The sequence below is a fragment of the Triticum dicoccoides genome, chromosome 5A, assembly GCF_002162155.2.
Source record: "Triticum dicoccoides isolate Atlit2015 ecotype Zavitan chromosome 5A, WEW_v2.0, whole genome shotgun sequence".
In the NCBI taxonomy this organism is placed as follows: domain Eukaryota; kingdom Viridiplantae; phylum Streptophyta; class Magnoliopsida; order Poales; family Poaceae; genus Triticum; species Triticum dicoccoides.
Genome location: NC_041388.1, coordinates 525,259,244 through 525,267,370, shown reverse-complemented (window position 1 = coordinate 525,267,370; position 8,127 = coordinate 525,259,244).

Below are 8,127 nucleotides of genomic sequence, written 5' to 3'. Positions count from 1 at the left end.
ATCAGTCACTAAATATCTAGGGACTCCAAACCTTGGAAAAATAACTTCTTTAAGCATTTTAATAGAAGTGTTATGATCAGCACTACTAGTTGGAATAGCTTCTACCCACTTAGTAACGTAATCAACAGCAACTAGAATATGTGTATATCCAGTAGAGGCAGGAAAAGGTCCCATATAATCAAAGCCCCAAACATCAAACAATTCAATAACAAGTGAATAATTCATAGGCATTTCTTGATGTCTACTAATATTACCAATTCTTTGGCATTCATCACAAGAAAGGACAAATTTACGGGCATCCTTGAAGAGAGTAGGCCAATAAAAATCGGATTGCAATACCTTATGTGCAGTTCTATCTCCCGCGTGGTGTCCTCCATAAGTTTCGGAGTGGCACTTGCGTAGGATCTGTTCCTGTTCATGCTCAGGTACACAACGTCTAATAACACCATCTACTCCTTTATAAAGATGCGGGTCATCCCAAAAGTAATGTCTCAAATCATAGAAGAACTTTTTCTTTTGTTGGTATGTGAAGCTAGGTGGTATAAATTTAGCAACTATGTGATTAGCATAATTAGCATACCAAGGGGTACTACGAGAAGTACTTATGACATTTAATTTTTCATCAGGAAAGCTATCATCAATAGGTAGTGGGTCATCAAGAACATTCTCTAACCTAGATAAGTTGTCTGCAACGGGGTTCTCAGCTCCTTTTCTATCAACAATATGCAAATCAAATTCTTGTAGCAAGAGAACCCATCTAATAAGTCTAGGTTTAGCATCTTTCTTCTCCATAAGATATTTAATAGCAGCATGATCAGTGTGGATAGTTACTTTAGAATCGACAATATAAGGTCTGAACTTATCACAAGCAAATACAACTGCTTAAAGTCCTTTTTCAGTAGTAGCATAATTTCTTTGAGCATTGTCTAGAGTCTTACTAGCATAATGGATAACATTTAATTTCTTATCAACTCTTTACCCTAGAACAACACCTACAGCATAATCGCTAGCATCACACATAATTTCAAAGGGTAAATTCCTGTCAGGGGTTTGGTGCGACATATGCCAACGGATGGCTTATCATGGTGGCGGCGAGTAGAACGTTGCCGGTGCCTGGAAACGGGATGAGGCGAAGACATGCACGCCGGCGAATCTTACCCAGCTTCGGGGCTCTCCAGGGAGATAATACCCCTACTGCTTCTCTGCGGGGTCTCCGCATGATCACTATAGTGAAGGATTACACGGTTGCTCCTTGAGCTGTGTATGGTGATAGGAGAGGGCAAGGCTAGCTCTCTCCCTCTATCTGGTGAGGTATAGAACTACTGGGATCCAACCCTTTGCATGGGTGCCCTGGGGGGTTTATATAGGCCTACCCCCAGGGGTACAATGGTAATGTGACTGGCGCGGGCGCAGCCGTCAGTGTCTCCAACCTTCGACTTCTCCATCGACTGCTGGGGCCCGCCGACTGGTGGGCCCCGCCAACTGGTCTGGTATGGAGCCGAGAGGCCGCGTCCGCCGCGGGCGGGTCTTGCCGGCTGCTGATTACTGTAGTCGTGCTCCTGATGATGCAAGCTTGGTCATGGGGTCATGGCAACAGCCCCGCCGCCTGGCGGGCAATCACTGTGGCCACTTCCTATCTCTTCTGGATTAATGGCACGTGGGCCCCGGGGGAAGGCTCGGCCGACTCCCCCGGGCAGACTCCCGTTGGGTCCGACTGGCGGTGCCCCCGCCGTCTCCCGAGGTCTCGCTGGCTGGTGGGCCCTGCTGCCTCCAGGCCGTACAGACAAGTCGTCGTGGGCGCAGGACCAGGTACAGTGATGCTGATGTCAGGGTTGGCTGGGCAACAGTGCCACGCCGTGGGGAGATCTTCCCAAGTACGGCGCGTTGTAGCCATGCCTGCCCTTAGTAAGGGGCGGGGAGTGGGCTTTATTGTAGGCATGCCCCTGCCCTGTCCCTCTTGATGAGGTCACGGTTTGTTGGAGTCGCCGGTCGACTCCCCAAAGCCGGCTTCTCTGGAAGTCGTCCCTGGGACTCGGCCGTGAGCGGGCAGTCGGCCGCCTTGACGTAGACTCCCCAGGAGGCGGCTCTTCGCCCTGTGGTCTTGAGGGGCGCAGCTTGCCCCGATGTCTTGAAAGGTCGTGGGGCTCGGGTTGGCCTACCCGTGGCCCATTACTCCGACAGTAGTCCCCGAAGCTGGTGAGGCGCCGTGGAAGATCGGCTGAGAAGCCTCAGCAGTTTCTCTTTCTGGGCGCAACTCATGGTCTTGATTGACTTCTGCCGGGCTGACTAGAAGGAGTCGGACTCGCCCAACTCGGACTTACTCAATTATGGCTTGCTCAGTAGTTCGAACGTCGCGGCGGGATTTCAAGTGGCGGGCTAGCTAAGCTTCCAGAGAAAGCCACCCGTTCCTGGCCTGTCACACAAGGGCACGTGGCCAGGCCGTCCTGCCAGCCCACGCGCGCGACGGGACAGGACCGTAGGCGGGGCCCACCACTACCGCGCCTCGGCGCGCGAGCGGATCCGCTGTGGCCCCGGTGGACGGTTAGGATTCCTGTGGAGTTACTGCGCGTAGTAACTTTGCAGGGATCATGGGGGCGTGGGGTTGTTGGCGTAGTAAATCCCCACGGCCGCCCCCTCGGCTTCGCAGCCCCGAGGACTATAAGTAGGGGGGAGAGGGGAGCACGCGTTCCCCTCCTTCCTACTGCCCCTTCCTTTCTTCCTCCTCGCAGCTCCTTCGCTCTCTTGCTTGCTCTTTCTTCTCTCTCTCGCTCGCTCCTCCGCACGCCCAAGCTCCGGCACACGCTGTGGTGACCGCTCGCGACGATGAGCTCTTCCTCTGCTGCCGTGCCTCCCCCGGTGCGCTCCGGCACCTGGGACGGCTCTGAGGTCCACGAAGACCATATCGAGTTCCTCCGCCGGACCCGTCGGCTTCCCGGCGAGGATCGCGTGCAGGTGCGTCTCACGCCTGAGGGGGAGATTTCCCCCGCCCCGCAGGAGGGCGAGCGGGTCATCTTCCGCTCGCACTGCCTGCGTGGGCTGGGGCTGCCGGCGAGCAGCTTCCTCCGGTCGTTCATGGAGTTCTATGGACTCCAGCCGCACCACCTCACCCCCAACACAGTGGTGCTGCTGTCCGCCTTCGTGGCTCTATGCGAGGGCTTCCTGGGAGTCCTCCCCACCCTCGAGCTTTGGGGGGAGTTCTTCTTCTCCAAGCTCGGCACCCAGGCCGCGGGTGTGCCGGCTCAGTGCGGCGCCTTCATCGTCGTGCGAAGGACAGGAGCCGACAACCACTTCCCCTCCATCGTGCTATTGAAGTCGGTGAAGATGTGGCAGCGGTCCTACTTCTACGTCAGGAACGTCGCCACGCGGGGCGACTGGGTCAACCTGCCGGCTTTCGAAGCCGGCCCGCCGGCTGGCAGACTGCCCAACTGGTCGTACCGGGCCAGGTCGCTGATGCCTGCGGGAGCGGGTACCATCACGCAACTCCGAGTGCTAACGCAGTCGGAGGGTCTAACTGGCCCGGACCTGCTGGCCGCCTTCGTCTCGCGCCGAGTTCTCCCACTCCAAGGCCTCCCTCACCTGATATGCCAGATGAGCGGGGGCCGCGACCCGAGTCGGATGTGCACCAAGGACATGCCTCACGAAGAGGTGGCCCTGATGGTGAACTACCTCTCGCACAGTAGGCTCCCGGAGGACTGGCGATTCGGCAAGGAGCCATACTCCCGCGCCAACCCCCCACCCATGGTGAGTCGCCTTTCTTTTCTTCAGATTGTCTTCTTCTTGCCGAGTCTTGTTCTAATTAGTCTGCTTTTTGGTTAGAATCCCCTTCTTCACCCACCAGCCGGCACCTCGGGGCCGGCCCGTGAGTTCACCGCCGACCGGGCGGAGAGCGACGTCGACGACCCCGATCTGGGGGCGGCGGCTCTGGAAGACGGAGCCGAGGGAGGAGGAGGGACGACAGGCGACTTCAGGCCCTCGGCCACCTTTGCCGACTGGCCTGAAGAGACGCCGAGGAAGGAGTCGCCCCTCGCCATCGGCCAGGAGCCAGCCAGCCGGGCCGGGCTCTTCTGCCGCGTCGGGCGCTCCAGGCGGCGGGAAGAAGCGCCGGGCTGCGCCGACTTTGTTCAGCAGCCGGCCGAAGAAGCCCAAGGGCTCGGCTGCGGCCACCCGGCGGGATGAGGCGGCCACGAAGGCCATCCGCTTCCGTAAGGAAGTGAAGAAGCCGCCGTTGGTCTCTGCGTAAGTATTCTATCTTCAAAGTTCATTCTTTCTTCGTACTTTGTCTGAGTCTCTGCTCGCCCCTCTTTCTTCAGGGCTCCCCTCACTCGGGAGTGGGTTGCCACTGCCTCCGTCATGGGGTCAGCGGAGACGCCCGCCACTACTCGGCGGATAGACCCCGCTGCCGACCTCCGGGAGGCGACGGAGCGGAATGTGCAGGAGAAGCTCAATGAAGAAGAAGCCCTCCGCCTGGAGAAGGCGGAGGCCGATAGGGCGGAGGCCGATAGGGCGGAAGCCTCCGCCAAGAAAAAACTAGTGGAGGCCGAAGCCGCCGTCGCGGCGAAGCAGCGGGCTGAGGAAGCCGCACGCCGCCAGGCGGCCTTGCTTGTTACCCTGCTAAACTCTGCACCACTGCTGCCGGAGTTCACAGGGCAGACTGGAGGAGCCGGCGGGGAGAACCTCGTCGAGGAGAGGGAAGGCGGCGAGTCCTCTACTCCGGGCACAAACGTTCCGCCGCCGCCTCCGCCGCCTTCTGAAGGCGTGCGAGGCGAGTAGCCAGCGGACTCTCCGGTGCCGCCGATCGAAGAAGAGGCCGTGGCAAGGCTGCTCCTCCAGGTCGGCTCGCCAGCGCGCCGTCGTCTGGAGAAGGCGACTTCGGCACCCCGCCCCCTGGAAGCCGGCACCGCCACCTCCACGGCTCCAGAACCCGAGGCGATGAGCGCCGCACCTGTTGGGTAGGTGCGGGGAGGCGGCACAGGGCCACTGAACCGGGCACTCCTGGACGTCCAGGCGAAGCTCCGCGCTGAGGGCGACGCCCTCCAGAGCTGCACCAAGGCGTTCCTGGCGTCGCGGGCGGCCGTCAGGGTATGTCTTTTCTTTGGGCCTTTATTTTTCTTGTTCCTCTCTGTGGGGGCGCGCCAGCGCACCCACTGGGTGTAGTCCCCAAGTTTCGGGTCGGCTGTTGAGCAGGCGGTCCGGAACTCCAATTTGAAGAACTTCTGGGTACTAACTTTGTCTGAAACGCTTATTGCAGGACTACCACAACCTCCGCGTCACCACCTTCAACCGTAATGTTGATGAGTTGGGCAAGCGGACCACTGACTTGGAGGAGAGCCAGAGTAAGTCCTCCTTTTTCTCTTCTCTACGGGGGCGCGCTAGCGCACCCGCGGTCTTGTAGTCCCCGAGATTTGGGGCGAGTGCTGAGCAGTCGGGCCGGATCTCCCCGGCGACCTACTTTATTGACGACTGCTGTCTTTCTTTCTTTCCTTCAGGGGCCAACGCTGCTCTTCAACAACAGCTGAGCGAAGCCAACTCCGCCATGCTCACCAAAGGGGAGGAGTGCATCAAGCTCACCGCGGAGCGCGACCTGCTGACCACTCAGTTGCTCGCGAAGTCGCAAAGGGAGGCGGAGGAGACGGAGGCCGCCCTCCTGGCCGAGTTCGCAAGCGAGCTCTCTTCCTGGTCTAACAAGGAGGCGATGCGGTCCTCCGGCTTCCACGAGATTGAAGACATCGTTGATGGTGAGTCTCTTTGTTTTCTTTCTTTGAGCCGCCGACCTAGGTCGTGCCGACTCCTGGTTTTTGACTCGCTTTTTTGTTTCTTCGTGTCTTTTGCAGACTTCTTCCCTGGGCAGTCTCAGGCCGCTATCCAAGCCATCGAGGCCGATCGTGCAAGTCGGAGCGCGGAGGGCGCAGAGATCGCCGCCGATGCCCCCCGAACTCTTGATGAGCACATCTTGAGTATCGAGGCTCGCCTCCGGCCGGCTCATCGGATGCTGCGCCGGCTTCAGCGCGTCGGCGCCCAGGCGATCTCCACCCTTTGGCCGGATATGCAGGCTCTGCATACTCACAGCCTGACGGCCAACTGGTTGGAGGTCGCGGCTGGTTGCCTCGAGGCCTCGAAGGGCTCTTCGGCCCGGGCTGGAGCACGCCGGGCCTTGGAGTTCGTCAAGGCGTGGTACCCGGGGCTGGATCTAGACCGGTTGGCCACGCTTCGGTCGGAGGCCCAGTCAGAGCTGGCGGCTGCGGAAGACGCCCTCGTCAAGCGTGATGCGGCGATCGCCGAGTACACCGACACGAGCATCTTCGTCCCCGAGCGGTCTGAAGACGGCGAGGAGGTCCCGCCGGAGTGGTTTGGGATGAACCCAGACTACGGCGGAGACTCGGCGGAGGTGATCGGCTCCAGCGTCGAGGAGGAGGACGAGGCGGAGGGTGAGGGCGAGGCGGAGGCACCAGAAGACGGAGCAGACGGCCAGCCTCAGCCCGACCGCGCCTCCAGCAACGAGCCGCGTGCGACCGATCCGACTGCTGCCGGAGGCGATCAAGCCGAGACTAGCCGGCCGACCGCCCTGACGACTGACGCTGGCGCCTCCTCCGACCCCCCGACTCCGTCTGCCGCCTCCTAAGCTGCCGCAGTGTCTCTTGTTTTATCTGCTTCAGTAGTCTTTGGAGGAACTTATTAATTCGCACAATTCCACCCGCGGGGTGTATTTTGAACCTCTGCTTGACAATTCGGCCAAGGGCCTATGTTATATATATATGTCTATCTTTTCTTGCTCATTGTTCTATTTGGCTGTTTTCCTTTGCTGCTTTCTCCTAGTTGCCTGCCTTGCCAATCGGACAGCCGCTCTGCGGACTGTTGCTGGATCGAGTGCTAGGCTACTTTGGGAAAGCAAGTACTTAGCCGATTTCAAGATTGTTTGAGCAAGTTGGATAGAAAATGACAATCCGACTGTCCAAGAGTCAGTTTGTGAGAAGGGCTTGGAAGCCGTCTTGAGCTATGTTTTATGCTTTGGGTCCTTAGCCATTTTTCATGCGAATGCCCATTCTACCTTACTGCTGCCCACCATACCGTCGCTCTGCGAGCTGCGGCTTCTGGCAGGAGACGGCTTAGGCGTTTACACACTACTTGTCCGACTGCAGGAAGCATTTCATAGTGCAAGGCGGCAAGTCCCCAGGCCGACTTGTCGAGCCCGGTGCCAAGCGGCATGACAAAGAGTAACATACTTGTAGGCATATTTTTTATCATACAGACAAAAGAGGGCAGTCCCCAAGCTCGTCTCGGGGGGGGGGGGGCGAAGTCTTGGTATTTTAATACAATAGGTAGTGTGGTACATACTGCATCAACTGTAAAATCTTTGGAGAAGATTTGCGTTCCATGGCCGCTCTGTCTCCTTGCTGGAGTCATCCCTCTTGCGTGATCGGGGCTTCTAAGCGTCGATCAGGTAGTAGGAGTCGTTGCCTAGTACTTTGCTGATGATGAAAGGGCCTTCCCAAGGCGGCGACAGCTTGTGCTGGCCGGCTATTCGCTGGATCAGCCGGAGTACAAGGTCGCCTTCTTGGAAAGATCTTGGCCTGACCTTCCTGTTGTGGTATCGGCGCAGGCTCTGCTGGTAGATGCTGGACCGGCTGAGTGCCAACAGCCGGCCCTCTTCCAGCAGATCGACGTCATCTTGCCGTGCTTCTTCTGCTTCCTCCTTGGTGTACATGGTGACTCGTGGGGAGTCGAACTCTATGTCCGTTGGGATGATGACTTCGGCACCGTAGATGAGGAAGAAGGGCGTGAAGCCGGTTGACTTGTTTGGAGTCGTGCGCAGACTCTAGAGGACGGCTGGCAGCTCGTCGAGCCAGCAGCTAGCCGAGCGCTCCAGAGGCTCGATTAACCGAGGCTTGATGCCGGACAGGATGAGGCCGTTTGCTCGCTCCACTTGGCCGTTTGACTGCGGGTGGGCGACGGACGCTAGGTCAAGTGGAAGCCCTGTGTTGCGCAGAAATGGGCCAAGGCGCCTTTGGCAAAATTTGTGCCGTTGTCGGTGATGATGTTGTGTGGTATGCCGTACCGAATTGTGATGTCAGTGATGAAGGTCATGGCAGTTGGACCGTTCAGTTTCTTGATTGGCTTCACTTCCACCCA